Raw genomic sequence first — 26,821 nt, forward strand, 5'->3', positions numbered from 1 at the left:
TGTTTCAGATAAGACACAGCTTAGCAAGGTTTGAGCGGTGCACCTAATTTGAAGGACCACTGCTCATGCTGGGTGAAGTTAGATATGTTGAGATCACTTCCTGAATTGGGGACTAATTGCAGTGTTGAAAAACAATCACTTAATAAATTTATTTTCTTCTAGACTTCATGTGGTCCCAAACAGTAACAAATTTTTGAATAGTGATTGCATACTACAAATAACTATCTTCACAGATAATGCTGTGACTAAAGAGTGTATTGTTTTGTCATTGTCAGGACTTCAAACAATAAATAAAAAATTAAAATCAAATATATATAAACTGAGTCACACTATTTCCTTCAGAGATTTTTTTTTTTTCAGAATTCAACAGTTCTTTTTTGTTACTTCTTTTTTCATATTCTACTGTAACATAACACAGACCATTTTTGTTGTGTATGTAACGTCTCTTCCTATTGTTATGGCATATGCATTCTTCATTTCCTTTTGCTGTTCATCAGTCTCTCCCTGTCCCCCTTTTTTATTTTTTTTTAGTGTGACACCTCTGAGCTGGTACCCATAGCAACACTTGCTAGTAGGGGTGAACCTATGAAGCTGGTGCAGCTATCCCCATACCTCACTTCTGACAACGCCAGTCATTAGTCCAGCAGTATCTGCTTGGTCAGATCTCTGCAGTTCCTCTTCTGGTCTTCCCTTCTTCAAGCCGTAGCTGCCCTGTGCACAAAGATCCAGAACATTACTGTTAATGATTTTCCATTTATTTAAAACAGCTCAGGCTGGCAGCTCTGTCTAATCCACGCTCAATGGCACTGCCATATTAAATTATAGAACTATCACTGTGTGGAAGTAGTTTCAGGAATTTCAAAACTCAGCTCAGTTATCTCTGAGTTTGTCATCACCTTCATTTTAATTATAAAATGAAATAATAATAATAATATAAAATAAAAATTACAATTTCTTTGCTCTTTATTTACAAAGGTGGATCATGACCTATAAAAATGTCCCAAAACCACAATTAAATTACTTCTGTGTCACAGGCAATAATTGTATTTTTTTTTAATTATAAATGATATGCTGTACTTTAATATCTCACACATTTTAACTACTGCCATACAGAAAGGTCTAAGACTGATGTACAAGTGAGTCATTCCAGTAGAGATCTTGTGCTGGTCAGCTGCACACAAGATAAATTTCATTCTAAGATTAATCTATAACTGAGATTTTCAAATGAGGCTAAAGGGGTTATGGACACAAATCCTACTGAAATATAATGGGAATTCTCTCCCCAGCTCCCTTAGGTGTTTCTGAAATTACTGCCTCAATTTTTAGAATCAAATCCAGGATGGAAGAATTATGTTTTTATTTCTGTGGGTTACAACTCATGCATTTAAATTCCATCAAGTTAAGCCTTTGACATTTGTTTACTAACACATAGTTCATGTAAATATAAGTGTTTAATGCAATTAATGAGAAGTTTTTAGATAGTTTACTACCTTTTCCCTGTGTATCATATTCTGCATATGACTAGATGGATGCAACTGCTTAGTACAACTCAATCAATTTTCCATTATTAAGGAAAAATTTCATCTATTTCTAAGGGATTGCACATATGTTTCTTTTTGTCACTATGGAATTTAATGAGACCCTTCTGTTAAAATGTGTGTTTCTGGTCTTATCTGCAGCTGTATCTGTTGAGATCAAATATGCAGGCATGCTGACAAGTCCTAGGAATGGCTTGGGGATTTAAACCCGTACGCAACCTACCAAGTATTTCAAAGAATAAGATAAATGTTTTTCTAGAATATGTTCTTGCATTGAGACTCTATTTGTTCTTCAACGACCTACTCATTTCGGGGAAAGCAATATATAAATATCTGTTAAATTTTTCTATTCAGACTCATCAGAAAATTTGTGTCTTTCTGCTGACCTGTTCTTTTAGAACATGTGAAATATTCTGGTGTATCTTTTAACCAATGAAAGATTTCCTTCAGATGATATTACAGGACAAATATGAAGACCAACTTTTTGAAATTGAAGATAAGTTTCTATCTTGAAAATGTATAGGTAGCCTCAAATCCCACTGGGGGAAATCTCTTTGACTTGATGGTTTGTCTGGTATGATTCTCAGACCATTTTGATAAATGAGTAAGAAGTAAATGACAAAAATGAAACTGATAGTGGGTTAAGTTCATCAGCCGATTTGGGGCATAACTTGTTGGAACAGTAAAAACCTAGAATTGAATCTGTAATTAACTACAAAATATCAGACATTGTGATTAAAAATTCCAAGTTTCAATTTATTCTAAAATGAAGAGTATTCCAAAAGCAGTTAAAAATCCATTTAGTCAAGGTGAATGTTAACACACATTCAGTGTTTTAGGTGTGACGTAGCTAAAAGACCGGTTTATCACTATCATTAGGGGAAACAATGTTAGACCAATGTAAATACAATCTTCTATATGGAAAAAAAGTCTATGCGTTTTAGAAAAGTATTCCACTCTTCCGTGTGCTTTGGGGATCTGTTTATTATGAAAATAGCATAATTTAACACAAAGTGGATAATAATAATCATCATCATCATCCTCATCATCTTCAGATATGGAGAATCAAAGAATCATAGAATGAGTTGGAAGTGACCTCTAAGATCATCTAGTTCCAATCCCCCTGTCATGGGCAGGGACACTTTCCACTAGACCAGGTTGCTCCTAGAATTATAGATGATCTAAGGTTGGTATAGGACTTCAGTTAGAGCGTATTTAGCATAATTATCTAGGGTCACTTATGTGCCTGAAGGGTCAAAAAGCTTGAGTTTCAATTCTGAAATACTGACTAGAACTCCCATACAATGATTCCTAGCAAGTGTCATGAAGGCAACTTCTGCTAATTAGTTGTATAAATACAATGAATAAATAGCAAATAACACTTCTTATTTAAACTTCATTGTTTCTCAGTAGCTGCACCAATTGAGAAAAATGTTTTTCCTTGCATACAGTTTTCATCTTAAAGGCAGAGAATCATTTTTTAAAAAGTTTTTTCTTAATTAAATTGAACTGGGCATCACTCATAAGTCTTGTAACTTTAGTGAACATTACTCACTTCCCCAAAAGCATAGATGGATGTTTTAAGAAGTTTGCCGGTTATTACAATGAAAGCAATATCAATATTACTTTCCTAGTAGCTGGATGCTTACGCATAGATAGCTGTGTCTTCCTATGTAATAGGTCCTATTAATTTCAGTGAAACTGTTTGATTCCTAGAGCATTACTGAACAAAAGTCAGAGTGGAAAAGTCTGTCCCACAATATCTCTGTCAACATATTTTCACAAAGGCATTAATAGAATCTGATCCTTAACAGCTTTAATATATATATGTTTCCATTAAAATCAGTGATGTTAGACCCATTTACATCAATAAAAAAGTCTTTGATAGAAGCACCACAGCTAGAGATTTAAAACATACTCCTCTGTGAAAGGGTTGTTCAGATGTGTTGTAAGGAAGCACAGAGCTTTACAGAGTACTGGAAAGTGCCTAAAAGACGTTGTGCTGGGTCATGCCATGCATTACAGATGATTCTTGTGCTAGTTTACAGATTCTGTAACACCAGGGTGGTAAATTATATTCAAGAGCAACTTCAGAAGAAAAGGAGACTCCTTGTATAATAAATAGTTCTTTATATTAGGTGGAAATTAATTAGTTCCAAATTCTGATCAAATTATGAGATTACATCCACTTTAATACAAATTAATTTATCATAATGAATGCTAATAGAATTAATTATAATCAGACATTGCACTGGGTGAAATATTTCATAATGGTCCCTTTCATAATCGTAGTAGATTATGTGCATATTTCAAAAACACAGAATAGTAAGAATTATGCTAAAAGTGTTTCATGGTGGAGGTGTGTTAAAGAACCATGACACGAAATTTTCGCCTAGTTAATGGGAAAAATGAACTCTTGCCATACTGAAAGTTGATTTGATACACTCCCTTGAGCATTCAAAACCTGTTTATTTTTTTCTAGAACACCCACAAGACGTCCAAACACAGCCTAAAATCTTGGAGATTGAACATCCTCTTTGATTTTTCTTATATTCTTACTTACAACCCTCATGACGCTTGATGCTAAATCATGATATAATGAGTTCCGAATTACTTAGGCCTTTTTCAATTTCCATAGAAAATGGACTTTAATTCAAACCTATGCCTGGTTAATTAAAGTTTCCATGATCTAATTTGATGTAATTATTTCTATAAATTGAGATGTAACCAGAGTTATATCCTAAGGTAGAATTGGGCTATGGTTACACATTTTTACTTAGATGGCGGGAAATGACAAGAACTTCATCATTCTCTCATATTAACCCTAACCTTGCTGGCCACTTGAATCAACACAGTTCTACAAACTTAATTGGTCAAGAAAGAATTGTATTTTCAAAATGTCAGACAGGGTGGTTTTAAAAATTTTTTTAGCAAGATTGATTTTTCCCATAGACATTTGAATAGTAATGTTTCTGTTTGCATCTATCATGAATGGTTATAGCACAGGAAAAACATTTTATATAGTCTACCTGTCTTATTGACAGTCCAGTACATATTTGGTCTCTTTTTCTTTTCTGTGTAATAATCACGCTAAAATAAAAATTAAATTAATTTTTCTCTAAAGAGCTCTTCCTTTTTAGAAGACATGCTCTTCTAAATCATACACAACATGATCTGAACAATTTACAACATGACCACATTCTGAAAAAAAGGGAAAACTCCTTGCTAAGTTATTTTATTTTGCCATATCAAAAACAAAGCCTAGATTTATTTGTTCAGGCTAGCAACGTTTATTACATCCTGAAAAAACCTGTCACTCCTTCTTTGGCTAGTTTCTTTAAGCTGTTGCTGATCTACTTGAGTGATCTATCACAGTTGCTTACTAAAATCTTGTCACGTCCAGTCAGCAAGTGTATACATATACTGTTCTTTGTAAATAACATTAGAAAAAGCCTTTCTGAAGTCTTTGCTGATGGACAAGCAGAGTGCAGGTGCTTGCATATCAGGCTTTGCAAACAAACAAGACAATATGACAAAGCATTCAAGGCTTCTAGCTGCACTGTCTGAGCTGGTTTAGAGGTCAAAAAAGCCGGTTTCCTGTTATGTGTTAGAAATAAGTAATTAAGTCTGGGAAACCTGTTAGAGCTACAATATTATGCCTGGAAAGTAAGGGTAGAAGCCATTCTGCTGAGTGAAAATGCCAACTTGAGGCATATCCTCACTGATAATTTAGATGCCCATTTTCCAAGAGATAGGCAATCCAGACCTCCTAACATAAGCTCTCTACAGTCAGTGCTGCCTTAATTTAGTTACTTTCCTGTTAGCATTCCATGGGGAAGGTAAGGATAACATGGGAAAATCTAGTCCACTCAGGTTAGGTATTTAATTGTCTGTTGCATCATTTCTAAACAAAGAATAGGAAATGTTAAGTATTTTCATATTTGTATGATGCAACCTGCATTATTTTTTTCTGAATGCATGTCTAGGTGATAATTATTAGCAACTTAGTGACCTACTGCTGAAGGGATAGCCCCAACCATCAGATCATGAACTGCCCCAAGGGACTACCCTCTCTACTCCTGTTACAAGGCTACATTTTCTACTCTTTGTGATGCCAGTCAGTCATGCATTACACAGGGTCCAGAAGGTCACCCAACTCTTTTCTTGTGTTTAAGAGTAATGTAGAGAAAGGCAGAATTAGACTTCTAGATCAAGGTCTCTGGAAATATGTACAGGTTCTACATTATAACCTTACTGGATAAAACAAGGGAACAAAAAATAATTCAGAAATTGAGATCAGAGCTTTAATTCTTTTCCTACCTACTGCCAAAACTACTAAGCCAACAGTTATATTTCTCTTGGCTACTCTCCCCTACCCACAAGTCAAGTACATCACGGCAAAATCTTTCTAACAAGCTCAGTAAGAGATCATGATTGGAGTTCTTTATTATTAACTCCCATTTAAAAATGGTTTTATTGAAGAGAGCTAATGATATGCTGCTTCTTTAACTTGTTGACCAGTTGTTGATTTCTTTTGATAAAGAAACACTCAGTGTGACAGCAGAAACTTTAGGAAACTTCAGAAACTGAGAGGAAAGCAGTTCAGGAGATGTAAATCCTTGTTAGCTTTAGTGAAACTGGACCTGATGTATAATAGAAATAGTAATCAGTATTGGAAGTTTTTTTCTGATAAAGACATCTGGAAACAAACAAAAAAACCCATTCAAAATATATTCAGATTAAATACATCTGTATTTGTGGTGTACCTCAGTGTCATGCACAACTGTGGATCTTAAACCAATTTGTTAGAATCACATTCTCCATGGGAAAGTTATGGAGCATATATAAATTAAGTAGTGCCTCGATACATTTTATTTTTTAGGCACATAACTGTCACTTTTTAAATCTAAGATCCATCTCTCATCACATTTTAAAAACTAAGATACATATATCCCCTAAAAGAAAATTAGATAAAGTTTCTCTTATAATTCTACAAATGAGAAATATGACTTCGATTTCTTACCATAGAATCACAGAACAACCCAGGTTGGAAGGGACCTTGAAGGATAACCTGATCCAATCTTTATGAAGAACCTTTTTTTGAAGAAATTCTGAGTAAAACCTTTCATTTATGGCTCCTATATGCACATGCCTGATCTCCCAGTTTAACTGACATTCTGAATATTTATGCCGACTTAAAATCTCCATGATAAGGTGTTATCTAGGCAAGATAATGAGCTGATACTTGTCTGTATAATTTCAGAAGGCAAAGGTTGCCTCATTCACCATTTTAATTTGCTGATCCCCACACTATTTTCTTGAAATAATTTATCAGTTTTGTTTCATTACAGACAATAATACAAACATGTTTTCTTAGTTATTATTGTTTTTCCAATCTTTTATTATTATTTTATTACTATACAATAGTACAGAGTGGAAATGTAAAGTTCATTTGCTTTAATGATCTTTTCTTTGCATCTCTTGAAATGCAATGTCCAATGCCATAAGGTACTCAGCATTTCTTGTGAGGTATTTAGCATCCTTTAGGTACTCTGCTGGTTTAGTTTATAACAAATCTCTTTGCTAACAGGAAAAGTCATTGTATAGTAATTTATAAAAAAAAAAAAATTATAGACCCATCTATTAGGATTAGTTTAGTAAATAACAAATATGAAACATTAATCCATTTTCATTGGATATTTAATTTTCTGTGATAGTGTTGTACTGTAATATTACAGGGATTTTGTAAGAAGACAGGACAAACAAGTGTTTGAGAGAGCTAAAGGCTAGAAAACAGTCTATAAACTGAATTTTCCCCATTATTAAAAAAAAAAAAAAAGATGGAATTTGATGTGGCAATAGCAACTACAACGTAAGCTACCTGACCTTGCCCTTGCAATGACCGCAACCTTGACCTGCAGGGACACTCTCTCTAGGTATGAGAGGTATGTTATTACATGTTATTTCATTACAAGGCCCCTGCTGAGCAGCAACTGCCAAATGGACTCAATTAAGTGTTTCTTGTGATGTGGATTACTGTCTACTGGGGCGAGTTGATACTAGCAAACATATTTCATGCTCTTAAAGTTTGACTGGTTATGAAAAGTGTGTGCGTTACTCATTTGTGACACTTCAATGTATGATTTATATCTATTTTGAAAAATCATACCATGCAGACTTCGGTTGTACACTGCAACATTTTCTCATTCCTTGTCCTTCAGCAACAAAACCCTGTTACCACACTCAAGGATTCTCTAGCCAGACTGAACCTTCATAAAAGTAAGCTTCCAAAAAGAAAAATTACTTCAAACAGTTGTTGCATTCTGATGATCAAATTGACATTTATCATTGAGGATAAAGTTCAAAAATGGCACATACTCAACTCTGTATGCTTTCTGATTTTTATCTCAGGAAAGTTGTATTGGAAATAAAACACTGAGTACTCATGACAGCTGGTTTAATTCCTTCCTTCTTTAAAATCAGTCTTCTTCAGGAAAACAACAACTGTGTAGAGTTGTTGGTAAAAATGAAGAATGATGTCTCTCTAGACACACATATTCTGTATTTATAAATTTTTAAAAATACACCATTTTCACTATCTTTTCTGTATATAAGAGTTTTCTAGAAGTTGTCTTCTGGGATATCTTCTGAAACTTGTGGAAAAAGAATGTTGAGCAAATTAATAAGCTGTTGCATGTAGAAAGAATACATTTTACAGGACTTTCAAGTAAAAATTTTTATCTTTTTTATATCTCTGCATAAAATGTATTTTTTCATAATTCATACGTAGGCAAAGTAAGACAAACACTTCAAAATATTTGTTTTTCCATCCTATTCTTTCCATGGCATTTTTCACCAATAAAATGTGGAGTGTAAGCAATTTACATTAAGACAGCTAGAAAAAGCTAGTAACATGGAATTCGGAGGAGGTTTTTTTCATTATTTCTAAAAAAGCCTCCTCTTTTTTCTTTGTTCTCTGTGAAATCAGTAAGACTGCACAGAATTACTTTGGTCCTGAAGGTAAAAACAGGAAACACTTTGTAGAGGAAATAACTACCTGTGACCCGTCTTAGGACATCATAAATAATTAATATAGGTTTTAAACCATAAATGTCTTGTCAACCAAAAATATCTTACCTTTCTACTGTTGTTTCAGATAAAAGACTTTTTGCAAGTTAATGATTAAGCACCACTTGAACTAGAACAAATTTCTACCTGAATGACTTCTCAAGGCTATTGGAAAATAATTTTTTTTAATTGTATTAGATGGTTGTAACTAGAATCATAGAATGCCCTGAGTTGGAAGGGACTCACAAGGATCATTGAGTCCAACTCCTGTCCCTGCATAGGACAACTCCAAAATTCACACCAAGTGTCTGAGGGCATTGTTCAATTCCTTGTTGAACATTGTCAGGCTTGGGGCCTGCTACAGTGCTTCACTACCCTCTGGGTGAATAACCTTTTCCTAATGTCCAATCTAAACCTCCCTTGGCACATCTTCCTGACATTCTCTCGGGTTCTGTCATTGATCACCAGAGGGAAGAGATCAGCACCTACCCTTCCTCCTTCCCTTGTGAGGAAGCTGTAGCTGCCATGAGGTCTCCTCTCAGTCTCCTCTTCTCCAGGCTGAACAAACCAAGTGACTTTAAACGCTCCTCATACGGCTTCTGTAAACCCTTCACCAGTTTCGTGGCCCTCCTCTGGACACTTTCAAGTAGCTTTATATCCTTTCTATACTGTGGCACTCAAAACTGCACACACTACTCGAGGTGAGGCCACACCAGTGCAGAGTAGAAGGGGACAATCACCTTCCTCAGCCAGCTGGCAATACAGAATCATAGAACAGCTTGGATTAGAGGGAACCGTTAAACTTCATCTAGTCCAAGCCCTCTGCAATGAGCAGAGACATCTTCAACTAGATCAGGTTACTTAGAGCCCATCCCACCTGACTTTGAATGTTTCCAGCAATGGGGCATGTACAACCACTCTGGGCAACCTGTTCCAATGTTTCACCACCCTCACTGTAAAAATTTCATCCCTATATGTATTCTAAATCTCCCCTCTTTTAACTTAAAATCATTACCCCACGTCCTATTGCAACAGGCCCTACTGAAAAGTCTGTTCTCATCTTTCTTATAAGCCCCCTTTAGGTATTGAAAGACTGGAATAAGGTGTCCCCAGAGTCTTCTCTTCAGCTGAGGTTGAATAGCCTCAACTGTCACAGGAGAGGTTCTCCTTCTCTTTGATCATTTTTGTGTGCTTCCTCTGGACCCTCTCCAACAGGTTCATATCTTTCCTGTACTGAGGACTCCAGAGCTGAATGTAGTACTCCAGGTAGGGTCTCACCAGAACGGAGTAGAGGGGCAGAGTCACCTCCCTGACCTGCTGGCCACTCTTCTTTTGATATAGCCCAGAATACTGCGGCAATGAGAACGATTCATACAGATGCAGACAGAGATGCACAAGCACAGAGTTCTTGTTAGCAGCGAGAGCAGAGCCAGGCAGAGCTGAGCTCTCTTTTATTAACAGTTCTCAATTTATAGGTTTACAAATACAGGGCTGGACAAAGAGGTTGGACAGTTTTTTTCAAAAAATGTTATTCTAGACATACCACACTCATGTTGTGACTGTTTTCAGTCACATTCCCATACATATCTTGTGGGTGGCGTTCCAACCCACTCATTCACACGCCCAGGCCCAGCATTTACACATCATACGTATGGTTTTCCGACCCGAGGTATCATTCTCACTAGCCTGGGATATCACTCCTTACACTTATAAAAAACATATTTCTGTATAACCTGTCCAAGGCTCTTTAGCTAGATGTGCACATCTTTCTGTTCCCACAGGATATGATTGGTTTTCTGATCTGCAAGTGTACATTGGCTGTTCATGTCCAACTTCTCACCCACCAGTACCCCAAGTCCTTTTCAGCAGGGCTGCTCTCATTCACTTCATCCCCCAGTCTGTATTTATACGAGGGGTTGCCCCCACTGAGGTTTAGGACCTTGCATCTGACCTTGTTGAACCTCATGAGGTTTACATGCGCCCGCTTCTTGAGTTTGTCCAGGTCCATCTGGATGGCATCCTGTCTCTCAGACATGTCAACCACACCACTCAGCTTGGTTTCATCTGCAAACTTGCTGAAGGTGCACTCAATTCCACTATTTATGTCATTGATGAAGGTATTAAACTGTATTGGTCCCAGTATGGACATCTGAGGAACAGTAGTTGTCAAGATCTCCGTCTGGATGTTGAGCCATTGACCAAGCCAGTGACACCCTCTGGATGTGACCATCCAACCAATTCCTCATCCACCAAACAGTCTACCAATCAAACCTTTATATCTCCAATTTAGAGAGGAGGATGTTGTGGGGAACCATGTCAAAGGCCTTACAGAAATTTGAATATATGACATGTTTAGCTCTTACCTTGGCCCTTAATGCAATCACTCCATCACAGAAGGTTGGTCAGGCAGGATTTACCCTTGATGAAACCATGCTGGTTGTCTCAAATCACCTCCCTGCCCTTTATGTGCCTTAGCATAGCTTCTAGGAGGATCTGTTCTATGATCTTCCCAGGTACAGAGATGAGGCTGACAAGTCAGCAGTTCCCAGAGTCCTCCTTTCTACCCTCTTTAAAAATGGGTGCAATGTTTCCTTTTTTCCAGTCACAAGTGACTTCCCCTGACTGCCATGCCTTTTCAAATACCATGGACAGTGGCTTGGCTACTACATCAGCCAGTTCCTTCAGGACTTGGATGCATCTTATCAGGTCCCATAGAGCTGCGTGTAGCCAGGTTCCTCAGGTGGTCACAAACCTAATCTTGTCTTACGGTGGAAGAGACTCTGCTCCCCCAGGCCCCGTCTTGCAGTTCATCTACCCAAGAGGTGTGGGAAAGAGAGCTTACCAGTGAAGACTGAGGCAAAGAAGCTCTTGAGCCTTCTCCTTGCCTGTTGTTACTAGTTTACCAGTCTTGGTCATCAGGGGACTACACTTTCTTTGACTTTCCTTTTCTGGCTGACATAGTTGTAGAAGCCCTTATTATTCTTTGTGTCCATTGCGAAGTTCAGCTCCAGCCGCACCTTGGCCTTCCTAACCCCATCTCTACACAACCAGAAGGCATTCCTATAGTCTGCCCTGCTTCCCTGTGCATTTCCTTCTTGTCCTCTATTTTGGACAGCAGGTGTCCACTCATTTATGCTGGTGTCTTGCCTTCCTTTCTTGGTTTCTTATACCTGGGGATCAACACAAATACTTAGAGTTTCTGTTTAATTTTTGATGTTGCAGTAACTTTTTTCTGTGGTAAATGTAGCCTGGATTTAAGAAAAGGCTAAGAAGAACAGAAATTGCTATATGTTGTTCAGTGTTTTCCCAGAAATAGATACTCAACACAATGTTGAATGGAAAAAATTCTCCATCAGTCTGACTAGTTCTCTTTGAGCACTCACTACACAAACATGAATACAAAAAGTTATCCTTCTGCTTTAGTGCTGCTGAAAAAAATAGTTCATTTTATTTTCTAGAAATACAATTACCCCAGAAGTGAGAAGGGACCAGCCTCCACTATTCTGTCACCATCCTTTTCTCTACAGTGTTGTGTAATCAGAACTCCAACAATGGCTACATTCTGCTTTATTGTATATTTTTCTTGATCTTTTATTCATAATTTTTTAATAGATGATAAGAAATGGAACTAGATGAATCTGTAGTATCCTGTGGTATCACAGCAATCTAATATTTGGACTAGGTTTACTGCAAAATCTAGAAATTACACAATTTGTGTTTGATCTGGTTATTGTAGTTCCTGTGACTTCATGCAAAGGAATGCCACCATTCACTGCTGGAGTCCCGATATCCTGGCAGAGTTCACAAGTGATAATAAATCCTATGCTACTAGTATACTTTTATACATACCACAAAAACTAGCAGCATAATTTACAGGATATAAACAGGCAAATCCATGGGTTAGAATAAGTGCCTCAAAAGAAGGTGAAGAGGAAGCTTCAGAATCATATGTTAAAATTCTGCACTTCTAATATATATAATTGTTTTCCATTTTCAAAAATTCTAAATTAATTTAAGAAATTTTAAAAGTATTAAGCAGTCATTCTGTCAAATGCAGTGGAGCTGTCTTTACAAAATATTACCAATAATTACAATCATTTAATTTGAAGTACTGAGCAACACCATACAGAACATGTATCATTCATCATTATTGACCTTAGTAGAAACAAATTAGCCCAGATCAGTATGGACTCAAAATATCCATTAGAAAAGGCAATGATTGTTTACAAATATTGGTAATTTCATATATACCTGTATTAATGAAAAGAAAGGAGGTCTGGATGTTTCTGCCTAACAGAAAGGAATTTTTTCCTTAGCTGAAATTGTTATATAAAGTAAAGTTGACACAATTGTTCTTTGATTAATGTTATGCAAAACATTTGGTTTTGTTCAGTTGTACTAACTTCTGAAATTGAAATAATTTCAAAAGCGTTAATGTGTGTTGCTGTAAAAAAATAAATTTTAAAAAATATTTTCATTTCTCATTCAAAGGTTTTTGACTGGAATTAGACATGTAGGAGCTTTCTTAAGATTATGGATTGGTATTTTCTGTATATTGAATACATGTAGCAAATCACTACTTTTTTAGAGCTTACTTAAATCAAGTAAAAATGTGAACTTGTAGCCTTCCCTGAAGAGCTGTACTGTTCCATGTTTCTACATATCTGGACATGTGGAATAGAATTATCAGAGCATTGATTACTTTTCAATAATTGGCAATATTCCAAGCTTATTGAGTACTATAACTACATATAAGACTGCTAAGCACTGCAAAGCACAATTGCTTCTGAACAAGAAAAGTACTTTCTATTCAAACTTCACAGAGAACTTTACAGGGTTTTCTCTTTTTCTGTCTTTTTTACAATGAATTTTTTATGTTCTGTTCTTCCCCTGCTTCTTCCAGTCCTTTTGGTTTTGCAACATACGAATGATAGATGTTCCTTTTTTATCCATTTTCTTTTCAATTCCTCCTTTTAGTTAACATGTGGTAAGGTTTCTGTCGTGGTGTGAGGGCTGCTACAGGGGTGGCTTCTACGGGAAGAGGTCAGGGGCTGCCATGTGCTGGACACAGCCAGCTCAGCAGCAGACCCACCACAGGCCAAAGCTGAGCCCAATGGAGGAGTCTGTGGTGCGTCTGTGAAAGCATAACTTTTAAATGGCAGAAAACACCAAGGGGGAGAGAATGAGGGAACACAGGAAGAGACAGAAAGAGCAAAAGCAAGAGAGATATCTAAATAGAAAGAGCAAGAACCAGAAAGAGACTGAAAAGGGAATGACAAGATGAACATTGAAGTCAGAGAGTAGAAAGTGCTCCATGGTGGACTAAATGGACTGCAGTGTTTGTACCCGCTGACACTAGGCTCCTTGAAAAAAAAAAAAAAAGGTGTGGGGGATAGGAAGCAAGACAACTGTAGGAGGCTGCCCAGCAATTAGAAAAATCTGTCAAAGTCAACCAAGAGTAAATTAGTTCATTAAAATGATCAGAGTATAAATAAGAAAAGGAAAAAAAAAGTCTTATGACTTTATTAGATGTGACTTTTTTTTAAGACTAAAGCAACCAATATAAGAATGACTTCTGTGAAAACTAAACAGACTATTTACTTAGGACTAATAATTAGGAAACATAAAAAGTGTCTTGAAATGGCAGCAGAGTTAACAGAAAACATGTTAAAATCACAAAATTGTATTTATTGTTTCATGCACCTAACTTCTTTGGCTTTTTCTGAAATACACCAACTAGCTACTCTGATGGCTGTTGTCTTTATATCTGTTGTAAAATAAGCAAATAATTGTTTCACTCAGGCTTGTGCAATCTCAATCTAATACTTTGCTAGCCTAAGGACAGATTAACCCTAGTGTGCACTTTAGATATTTATGCTTGCAATGAAAACAACTTGAAAAATCAAATGTGCACTCAAAAGGGAAATCAGTATAACTACTGTTAAGCGAAACAATTGCTTAGACTTTCCGCAGCTTCAGAATAACTGTTAATTAGATAATGTATTCTGAAAGCCAGAGAGAGATACTAAGATCTTCTGATTTGTCCTTCTGCGTAATATGGGACTTAGGATCTTACAGAATCAATTACAGCATAAAGTAGGACTAAATTTATAGAAAAACATCCTATCATGGCTAAAATATTTACTGTCATAACGCGCTTGACAAACAGTTCCCATGGGTAACTACTCTGGTTAGATGTGATTTATTAGAAACCAGAATTTAAGTTGAAAGTTGACGTGCTGACTATTTTTTTACTTGTTTACTATAATCGTGTGAGCTCATGTTAAATTTCTACTTTCCATGAATAATAAATTATTTTATAGATAAAGAATGGTCACCAAGTCACACTACAAACGGTTTACTTTGATAAGCTAATTAGATTGACCTCACTGAATCTTATTTGTAAGGCACTTTCAAAAATCCTTTAAATATTCTCAAGGCCTTTCTCCAAACTGGATTCTGGGCTTCCGGTTGCAATTTTCAGTAGCCACTGGAACAGCTTCAAAACCCAGGGAAGTGTGCTGTTACTTCTGTTCCTCATTTCACTGCGCACACTCTCCTAAGTTACTTTAGTCTTTCTGACTATAGCAATGTGTTGGGAGTTCATATGTTAGTAAAATGTTTTGCGTTTTTTAGCAACACTGAGAAGAAAGATTATTACAATTGTGGGAGATCGTTCTAATTGTGGCCATGAAGTACATCTTTGATCTAAAAGACAGAACAGACCTCACTGAAGCTGAAAACCCTGCTAGCTGTCAATCATATTTAAAAGGAAAAGGAAAAAGGAAAGAATAGAAGAAGGAGAGGGAGAGGGAGAGGGAGAGGAAGAGGGAGAGGGAGAGGGAGAGGGAGAGGAAGAGGGAGAGGGAGAGGGAGAGGGAGAGGGAGAGGGAAGGAAAGGGGAAAGGAAAGGGGAAAGGAAAGGGGAAAGGAAAGGGGAAAGGAAAGGGGAGGAAAGGAAAGGGGAGGAAAGGAGAGGAGAGGAGAGGAGAGGAGAGGAGAGGAGAGGAGAGGAGAGGAGAGGAGAGGAGAGGAGAGGAGAGGAGAGGAGAGGAGAGGAGAGGAGAGGAGAGGAGAGGAGAGGAGAGGAGAGGAGAGGAGAGGAGAGGAGAGGAGAGGAGAGGAGAGGAGAGGAGAGGAGAGGAGAGGAGAGGAGAGGAGAGGAGGAGAGGAGAGGAGAGGAAAGGGAAAGGAAAGGAAAGGAAAGGAAAGGAAAGGAAAGGAAAGGAAAGGAAAGGAAAGGAAAGGAAAGGAAAGGAAAGGAAAGGAAAGGAAAGGGAAAGGGAAAGGAAAGGGAAGAAAAGGGAAGAAAAGAGAAGAAAAGAAAAGAGAAGAAAAGAGAAGAGAAGAGAAGAGAAGAGAAGAGAAGAAAAGAGAAGAGAAGAGAAGAGAAGAGAAGAGAAGAGAAGAGAAGAGAAGAGAAGAGAAGAGAAGAGAAGAGAAGAGAAGAGAAGAGAAGAGAAGAGAAGAGAAGAGAAGAGAAGAGAAGAAGAGAAAAGAAGAGAAGAGAAAAGAAAAGAAAAGAAAAGAAAAGAAAAGAAAAGAAAAGAAAAGAAAAGAAAAGAAAAGAAAAGAAAAGAAAAGAAAAGAAAAGAAAAGAAAAGAAAAGAAAAGAACAAAGATAAAGCAACTAAATTTGTTCATCATAGAATGGTTTGTGTTGGAAGGGACCTTTAAAGGTCATCTAGTCAAACACCCTGCACATCACCCGGGGGATGTCTTCAACTAGATCAGATTGCTCAGAGCCGTGTGCAACCTGACCTCTAGTGTTTCCACATATGGGGTGTCTACAACCAAACCAAGTACAACTTTGTGATGATAGGGAGACAACAGAAGCTTCTCTTTAAATGTCTAAGGAATCAGGAGCTAAGCTGTACCAGCTGGGAGGTTTCACTTTGGAGCAACTGTAATTGCACTGATTAGGGAAGGGATTAATTGCAATTTTTGCCTACCTGTGGAAGAAATCAAAAAGCCCTAGACAGCCCAAGAGGTAGGTATAAAGCACAAATTAAGAATTGGGTGTCTCTCCTAGAAATGGTAAGAAAGGAAATAAGTTATTACTTCGTCTTATAGTGTTTAGAGGAACTTTGCACATACTTCTGTATGTGAAATATAGAATCATAGAACGTCCTGAGTTGGAAGAGACCCACAAAGATCATCAAGTCCAACTCCTGTCCCTGCATATGACAACCCCATAGTTCACACCATGTGTCTGAGGACATTGTCCAGTCTTTTCTTGAACAGTGTCAGGCTTGGGGCCATGACACTTCCTTTTGGGTGAAGAACCTTTTGTCCAACCTAAACCTCCCCTGGCACGTCTTCCTGCCGTTCCTTCAGGTTCTGTCGTTGGTTGTCAGAGAGATCAGTGCCTGCGCTTCCTCCTCCCCTTGTGAGGAAGCTGTAGACCATGAAGAGGTTTCCTCTCAGTCTAATCTTCTGCAGGTTGAACAAACAAAGTGACTTTGGCTGCTCCTTATACGGCTTCCTCTCCAAACTCTTAGTCAACTTTGTAGCCCTCTACTGCACATTCTCCAACTTTATAACTTTTCTATCCTGTGGTGCCCAGAACTGCACACAGTACTCCAGGTGAGGCTGCACCAGTGCAGAGCAGAGTGGGACATTCACCTTCCCCACCCAGCTGGTAATGCTGTGCTTGATGCACCCAGGACACGGTTGGTCCTCTTGGCTGCCAGGGCTGTTGGCTCATGTTCAACTTGCTATTAACCAGAACCCCCAAATCCCTGTTCACAGAGCTGCTCTCCAGCATCTCATTCTGTGGGCTGTATGTATAGCCAGGGTTGTCACATCCCCGGTGCAAAATCTGACACTTGCCCTTGTTGAACCTCATGTGGTTGGTGATTGCCCAGTTCTGCAATTTGTCCAGATGCCTCTGTGTGGCCTCTCTGCCCATGAGACTGTCAACAGCCCTCCCAGTTTTGTGTCATCGGAAAACTTAGTATCCCCATTTTCTGATGATCTCTGAGGCTTGCACTGTAACATAGTACATAGATGCAGTTTCTCTTGCACAGCTGAAGTTGATAAGACAAACGGAATAAATTAGCAAGATTTTGGTCAGTGATCAGTCTGGAGTGAGAAACATGTCTCTTCTCTCTTTGAATGGTGCTTTACTAATTAGGTCATGCTGTCTTTCAGTAGAAGTAGATATTGCTAGCTGAAATGAGAACAGGACAAAAGGAAATGCTAATTTCAGATTTTATCAGAATAATGACACATCCTGTGCTTGCAAAGCATAATGAAACAGACAAGTTTAGAGGAATATGCTGATATTCTTTCAGGAGAGTCATAAGAATCTGAACCTGATTGCTGATGCCTAGATCCAACAACCCAGGTTCCAGTATAAATTGGGGAATTACCTATTAGAGAGCAGTGTAGGAGAAAGGGACTTGGGATCCTGGTGGACAGCAGGATGACCATGAGCCAGTACTGTGCCCTTGTGGCCAATGAGGCCAATGGCATCCTGGGGTGTATTAGAAGGGGGATGGTTAGCAGGTTGTGAGAGGTTCTCCTCCCTGTCTATTCTGCCCTGGTGAGACCACATCTGGAATATTGTGTCCAGTTCTGGGCCCCTCAGTTCAAGAAGGATAGGGAACTGCTGGAAAGAGTCCAGCGCAGAGCCACAAAGATGATTAAGGGAGTGGACCACCTCCCTTACATGGAAAGGCTGAGGGAGCTGAGTCTCTTTAGCTTAGAGAAGAGGAGACTGAAGGGTGACCTCATTAATGTTTATAAATATATAAAAGGTGAGTGTCATGAGGATGGAGCCAGGGTCTTCTTGGTGACAACCAATGATAGGACAAGGGGCAATGGGTACAAACTGGAACACAGGAGGTTCCACTTAAATATGAGAAGAAGCTTCTTCACAGTGAGGGTGACAGAACACTGGAACAGGCTGCCCAGGGAGGTTGTGGAGTTTCCTTCTCTGGAGACATTCAAAACCCACCTGGACGCCTCACTTAAGTGTTCCTGCTCCAGTGAGGCGATTGGACTGGATGATCTTTTGAGGTCCCTTCCAATCCCTAACATTCTGTGATTCTGTGATTCTCTGAAGTTCAACAACATAAATCAGTGCTGGTAATACAACTCCATTCGTAAGGCATCATTGCAAGGCATTGCAAAAACATGGCAAGTAATGATGGCATTTGTCTGGAATTATATTTATAAGGGATGAATTAAAACCTGTTAAATCCATCTGTTCTTTTGTAAGCAGATACTGTTCCATGATTCTGCATTCAATTTCAGTGGATATACTAATTCAAATTTGATTATTTCAATAAATTAAATAACGGCACTTTACTACTTGCCTCTTTATGAGAATCACACATGAAGAGGTTTGTGTAAACACCAGAATCTGTTCTGAAGTTGTCCACAGAATGCTTATTAATGTCTCTCTAATTTAATATTAACAGTATTACTGTATTAATGACCCATTTTCTTGTAGCTTTGGAGGCAGAAGCTATAAGTCTCTTAGTACCGTCAGGACAGAAGTTGAGTAATGATCAGCCATTAATTCCACTCATGGCTTTGAAACTGAAGAGTAAAGTGTAAAGGGAGGAAAAGTGGAGGAATGAAATGCATTAAGAAATGCGTAGGGAAGCATCATCCAGAAGAAAAAAGCTGTGGAAAATTGAGACTAATTAAAGTTGCAGTGTGAAAGGGAATATAAGGATAAAGTCAGAAAGTGCAATGTATGACAGGTATAAGAAACTGATGGCAAGGGCAAGCAAAACACAAAATAGAGTGCACAAGTGAAAGCATGTGCTAGAGGAAACTGTGAGGAACTGCTGGATATAAGCATATTTGTAAGAGAGGAGGAGTAGGCAAAAGTTATATGGCTCACACTAGAAAATACTTAAGAATTACTGGAGTCATTGTCCCAGGAGTAGTGGACAAATATCTAGTTGAATAAATATTGTGCATATTACGTAAAACCTCAATCTTCTGATAATTTCTAATGCATGTATGTACAGTACAGGTCTACCTAATAGCATTATATTGTTTTTAAAAAATTCTGTGATTCTCAAAAGGTTGAAAAGTTACTTGTGATTTCTCAAAATTTGGGGTTAGAGGTATTGTTGTTATTTTTTTTTTTCCTACAGTAATGTCTCCTTGAATTAATAGTGATTATTTATTAGTGTATGGAATATTGAAGGAAAACCAGCAGTATCAGCATAGACACTACTTTCTTTACAACTCAGTTATGAAAAATAATAGAATCTGGATGGTGGCTGGTATTTCTTCATGGAATGGAAGTATGAGCATTCTTTAAAAGCGCTGTTGATCTCATTTATCAAAGGATCACCAAAATGTATCATTTAGGAACAGCAAAGGCCAGTTCTTAAACAACTACTTTCTCAGTCCCTTCTTTTTATTTTTATTTTTATTTTTTTTTCATGTGCTCTAGCCTTTGATTATTTAGTAATTGCATACTTATGAACAGAGAAGAAAAATTTGTGTCAATAAATGCTAGCTGGAGAAGTGCTTCCTTTTGCCTAATAAGGCAGTTGAGAACTCATGTAGGTAATGACAACAGCATTGAACATTTTAATTCTACACTCTGATTCTTAGCAAATTCTTTCTGTGGACAGCCTATTTTCCACCGAAGTGGAAATAGTTGCAGCATATTGGCACCCGCTGAAATGAGTGCAACATACTTACACTCAATACTGTGATATGATCTATGTTTCAATTTTTTGCTTCTTAAAAATAACCTGATGAAGTTTAAATTATAACATAGTTTATTCCAGCAGCTAGAGATTGCAGAATATGCATCTGAAATGACATAAATATGATAAATAACCTCCTCCTACAAAATGCTGTTGCCCTTTCTGCTCAGGAAGAGGCGGCAGCGATAGCTACACAATTTAGCAACAAATCACACACCATATGTATTTAATACAAATATATATATTAAAATCTGTCGTGTAAAAAATAGGCTACTACTCTTCTGTTACTTGTAAGTTTTCTTAAAACTTTTTGAAGAACTTTGTTTTCATGATTCCTTGGATTTTGTTGAGTTTTTCCATTGACAACACTCTAAGGGAACACTATTAATTTAAAGGAATCAGTGTTGTTATTAGAATAACATTTATCAAACATGGAGCTTTATTAGAAAATACAAGCCTGCTGAGAAATAAATTCAGTCAAAGATCATTGTAAAATTATCAACAAGGCTGAAGCACGGAGATTGTGTTTCATTATAAAAGGTCGCCTATATAGCTTTCCTACAAGCTAAAAAAGACAACCCAGGAAACCAATGAAAAAACAATGGAAAACATTACACTATTGTTCCCTACACAGTCATCCCAAAGGCAGGAGTCTGTTGCCTAGCAATTCTGACAGATTATTTACACTTTCCTGAGTGTCAGAGATACCATGAGGTCCAATGAAAAACCTCAGGACACTATACTTACTAATGTCAAAAGTGATATATTTTCCAGGTACGCTATATTGTTACTTGGAAGTATTCATATTTAACTTTGCAAGACAAAATTGTTTTCCTCTTGGGCAAGCCTTTTCGTCTTTTTTACTTCTTCATTCAGTCTGCCTTATATAATACTGTTTTGCAGTTTTTTTCCTGATATTCCTATCTTCCTGATCTTTGAAAGAAAATAATGCTTCTTTTGGTGTACTCCTTAGAGTTACATTGACCAGTAACACCACGTTACGAATTTTGAAAACACTGTCAGTCTGAATTGGTTGCCTTTACCAATTTAAAACAAGTTCTGTTTCAAAGCACTTTGCCTGCCATCCAAGGTAATTGGAAAGCCAGTCTGAAGAACCTTCTAATGTGTTTTTTAAAATTGACCAAGGTTGCAGAGGCAGCTTCTTAAAAAAATATAATTAATTTCTATCTGTCTAAGCTGATCAGTGCAGCTTGACAGTCCCTCTGTATTCTTTGTTTTAATGCATGTGAATTTTTTTTTTTTTTTTGACAGACTATGCCTCCCTTTCATCTCCCTCTTTTTCTTCTGTAAATTGGCATTTTCTGTCTTCTACGAATCTCATTACCACGTACGGATTCTCCATTGCTTCACAATAAAGGTGCCCACCTGATGTACCAAAAGACTTGTAAATATATATTTTTCTCTACCAAAGTTTTTTTTTTTTCCATATAAGATTTATGGTTACAGTGGTTCTAACAAGCCAGCAGTTGTCTGAATTATCCAAACTCATTACATCTATTCAACTCATTTTCATTCTAAATCTCTACTGTTTGGTGTTATATAGTGACTAAGATGTTCCAAGGGGATATAGGTAGTTTTTCCACTGATTTCTAGAACAGCAATTAATTAAGAAAGATCCTGAAATAACTGAATTACATCATCTGAAGATTTAAGTCAAAAAAAAAAAAAAAAAAAAAAAAGAAAAATGAACATAAGTCCTGGAATGTACTACCAGTCCTCACATGAAGTTTCTGTATCATCTTTAGTTTTTCCATCTACATATACAAGACCAGGCTTCCTGAAACTAAAAGCCCAAAACCTACTTGCCACTTAAGCATATTTGTTTCTTCATCTGAAACATGAAACTAAAATTTTTCTGACCCTTAGAGCTACCACAAAATCTGCCATACAAAATGCATAAGAAATGTCAGCAGTAAAATAATTTCTCCCCTTGTTTTCAGCTTAGAACAACACTAGTGTAAGAGATGTTGTGAGTGATGACTGTATGGGTTTGGTTTTTACTGCATTGCTGGTCACTGGGAAAATGTCCCACTTCTCTAATTTCATTGCATAACTAATACCTTTTCTTTCAGACCAAATGAGTGTCCTGGTCTAACCCGAACTGCAGCAGTAGATGATCAACTTTTTTCCAGTCAGAATTCCCTCTGATTGCATACATATTTTAAAAATTTCCAAGAATAGTTCCTTCTATTTGACACTGTTTGGTTTGGTTTGGTTTGGTTGGTTTGTTTTCCTGAAGAGATTAATATTTTTGCAAATAAAAATTAGATGCTGCTTTTGGACTTTCACAGGGCCAAATAGATTCCTTTCTTATCCCTAGATCTCATCTCTAGATCCTCTGCTTCTAAATATATTGTTTATGACTGCTTTTTCACCAAATAAAGCATATGAAGAAAGGTAATAAAATTAGCAGAAAAGACATAGTGTATAGAAAGCAGGACTAGGACTTTCTAGAGTCACTGCAGAACTCTTAAGTTTCTTATGAAGGGATGTTTTTCTTTCCTTTTTTTCATGAAGTTGAAATTGATCCTAACTATTTTGAGGTGCATCTTTTGATCTTAAAGAAAAGCTAAAAGCAACTCTTCCTGTGGGCTTTTGGAACTGAATGACAGTCATAAAAAAATCAAAACCAGCTGTACACTACTAAGCTTAAAACACTTCTGAAATCTTGCCTTCTTTATTCTCATATTTTAAGAAATATGTAGTTTTGTTATGACATATACAAGATACTTCAGGTTAATATCAGGAGGCCATAAAAATATCCTGATCCAACAATTCTGGAGGAACTGATTGCACAGTGAGAGGTGTTGGTCAACATGTTTTAATTTAAAAACATAAAATTTGCCGCTGAATTCTGTAATCTTGTTTAAAAAATATTTTGCATAATGTCCCTGAGTCAGGACTCAAACTCTGCATTGCTCTGCAGAGGAGAGAAGGTTTTGTTGGTACTGATCGTTTTTCATAATTCTTCTGCTCCTGAAGGGGAAACATCACATGCATGAAGATTTCTACAAAACATCCCATATTACTTCCATTCATCACTACTAGTTTGAGCCTTTTAGCATTCGCATACTAGTCACAAAGTGACTAAACAACTTGATGAATGTATTTACAGGATGCAGGGGTAAACTACAACACGGACCACTATATTTTGCAACATCCTTGGTTTTATGGGAGTGATTTTCCGCTGACAAAAAATACTGGCAGATTTTTATTTTTACCAGTAGTTCTGTGAACTTCAAGATATTTTATTTAGGCTGCAGTTTGTCCTATTGTATGAAGGTGAAAAGTGGCAGTGATCAAGTCTTAGACAATGAATGTTGGGAGAAAATCAATAGTCTGATTAAAGAAAGAAAGCTCAAGAGGCTTCTAACCCTAAAAAGTTGATTTGTTACTTCACTATATCTCATTGAAAGACCAAACAATATTAGTCTTTAGATTTACCAGGTGCATTATTCCTCGCATAGTTTCAAAGGCATCGGTAGTAATGGGAAAGAACATCTCTATGTTAGCCTTTGTTTCCTCCTAATGTGTGCCAGTCAGATCTGTGGGAAGAAATGCCCTATACTGTCTCATGTAGGTGAGCTATAAAACTTGCAGGAACAGAGGATTTCTTTGCTCTGTTTCTGACCCTGAAGATTAGATTGAAAAAATCTCAGTTTCAGGTATTTTTAAAACATATTGTTCCCAAAGAGACAATGAGAGTAAATGTAGGAGTGTATGGTCCTGCATTTGGGAAGGCAAATAATTTTAAATGTTAAATATTAAATTAAAAGATAAAAACTTTTAAACATTTATTTAAAGTACTAAATGGATGACTAAGAAAAATATGTTTTGTAACTTCAAAGAGCAAAAGTAAGATGTCAGCTATAACTAGCTCGAGTTTCTAATAAAAATGGCTAACAGTGGCAAGACATTTAAGGCAATAATAACTGGATAATTGCTGAGAAAATATTTTGGGAAAGTTTCCAAATGGTAAATCAGAATACACTAGGTCAAAGACAGAGTAAGTAGAGTTTCACTGCAAAGTGTAGGCAGCATCTGTCCTAGAAGTGAAGTTTTGCTGATGAACCTCTGCAGACTCTTTTAGGGAGTCAGGTTTCTGGGACTCAGTCCAACAAAGCACTTATTTTGGACGTAACTTGAAACATGCAAGTCAACATACTAGACTTAATTAATATAAAAGCATTGACTGAACATAGCATTTATCATGACGTAGACTGATAGCTCTTGGTTTAAATTACATCCTTCTTTATCTTCAAACTCTTAATAAATTTAGGCTGCTGCAAATCATTGAACTCTGACTCCATTGCCTTGATAGGCTATGAGTAAGTGTACATGGGCTAGAGCCCCAAACCTCAGAGTATTTAAACACCTACTTCGCTGGAACAGTGAGAGCATTTCTGGTCCCCAGTATCAAGAGAGATACATTACTACTAGAAAAAAAAAAAAAAAAAAACAACACATAAAAGAGCATCAAACTTGATGAAAGTAGGTAGGAAGAAACTAGCTAAACCAGCAATTTGCATTTTGAAAAAGTGGTGACAGAAGAGTATGAAAGATGTTCATAAAATCACAAGATGAATGAAGACTTTTTTTTTTTTTTTTAAATAGTGGAAGAGATACAGAGCATCAAGTAAATTAACAGCAGCCTGTTTAAAACACGTATTATGAAATGCATGCACACTGTGCTTAATATAATTGTGGGGATTATAAACAACAGGATCTACTAAATTTTATTGATCGGGATACAGCCTCTGCTTTGTCGATACTTATTGTGGATTGAAGAGGTGATACCAGTCTGTATTTGCCTGAGCATATAGTCTTTTATAAGCACTGGCTTCTGGTCACTGTCTGAGACTCTTTTCAGGTAGATGGATCACTGGTCTGAATCTTTTGTGGTTCTTTTTACCCTAGAATTAATAGAAGACATGCACAAATAGTTTTGAGAACCTGGGCCCAGCAATGTGAAATCAAGAAAGAACAATGCAGCTGAAAGAAGAAAAACCTGCATGTATTCAGGATGATAAAACTCCCTGTATATTTTAGCAATTGGGATATCATTCATTCATGCAGACATGAATCAAAAAGATGTTTTTACGTCTGTAGAGTTACTCACAAGTTAACATTCTCTAAGAAAGTCATATGGCACAGTTGGCTGGAATTCTAAAATGTCTTTGGTGTCTGATCTTCTGCTTCCTGCAATAAAAAGAGAAGTTTGTAAGAAAGTCTTATTTTTCTTTAGTAAACAAGGACACAACAAGGACCAGTATTCTTAAACCTGTCAAATAAAGTGACTGAGAAACACTTTAGTGATAGGTAACGAATAACACCCTGCAGAAAGTTTTCAGGGCAGCTCTAAGATCAACCTAGATGCTCATTTATATAAACGGGTCAGTACCTAAGTCTGTCCAATCCTCTATTTTCTTGCAGTTACATTCAAACTGTATCTTGTCTCTCAAAATATCTTGAAGATCAAACTACATTTGGTTTAGATAAACATGCTGACTGAAGACTTGTTTATTAAAACAACAAATACACTCTAAATATTCAAACTTTTGCTATTTAACTTACATATTAGGTACAAATGGGCAACCTGAAGATAGAATGAGGTTATATCTTGACATGGTTTATATACCAAGCCAAAAAGTGTTCCAGTGCCCTCTTAACTTACTGAATCACAATTCTTTCAGAGACTGTTTGCTATAAACAAAAGGAAAAAAAAGAGAATAATTCCTTATTTTGGTGGAATAAATAAATATTTTGAAAAATGTAAGAAAATCTGGGTCAGTGATATCATATTCATAACAGTCGATGCATGTTAGGGTCTGATCTATGATCACTGCATTCAAGGATTCCTTTAACTGAAGCAAAGGTAAGCCTTTGCACAACTGGTTTTTTTCATTCTATTTTTTTTTTTTTTTTTTTGTCTTTGAAATGTGCCCTGATTGATTTATAAATTTACTGGTAAGCTTGGGTTGTAATGCTGTGCCACGAGAGAGTAATTTAGGATTCTGCTTGCTGCAGAACAATGTTCACATTTCTTAAAAAGAAGTGTGACATTAAAGAGTTCAGTGGCAGGTTTGCTCTATTATTTACTGCATGGGGGAGATACACCGAATCAAATGCTGCTTACTTTCTCTCCAGGTTCCTGTGTCCGTTTACGAAGCAAACTTTCAGGCGTCTACTTTCCCTGGTAACTGCTTGCTCCAGGGGCTGTGTCTTGAAGCTCTGGAGGCAAACTTTCAGGCGAGGCTTATGTCCATCACAATGCAAATGTTCGGGTTTCTTCTTCCCCAATAACCGTTTGCTCCGGAGCCTGTACTTAAGGCTCCAAAGGCAAACTTTCAGGGGAGACCTGTAACCACATGCAAAACAGACTTTCGGGAAATAAAAATCTCAGAAAATAAAAAATTTAGTGGAGTAGAATAGCAGAAGGGCTGGCTCAAACGGGGTACCTGCGCAGAGGTCCACCCGAGCACAGAAAACTACAAACTTTTATATCTTTAC

General features: G+C 37.1%; 1 long non-coding RNA gene across 1 annotated transcript; it reads right to left on the bottom strand.

Moving 5' to 3' along the window:
* Positions 1–618: 618 nt before the first annotated feature.
* Positions 619–26,743, bottom strand: LOC139828005 (uncharacterized). Its single transcript, XR_011739165.1, has 3 exons — positions 26,448–26,743; positions 25,431–25,510; positions 619–711 (listed from the first exon to the last, which is right to left on the bottom strand). It is a non-coding gene; the product is annotated as an uncharacterized lncRNA (long non-coding RNA).
* Between the last annotated feature and the right edge of the window lie 78 nt (positions 26,744–26,821).

Source organism: Patagioenas fasciata, chromosome 5, assembly GCF_037038585.1.
Source record: "Patagioenas fasciata isolate bPatFas1 chromosome 5, bPatFas1.hap1, whole genome shotgun sequence".
In the NCBI taxonomy this organism is placed as follows: domain Eukaryota; kingdom Metazoa; phylum Chordata; class Aves; order Columbiformes; family Columbidae; genus Patagioenas; species Patagioenas fasciata.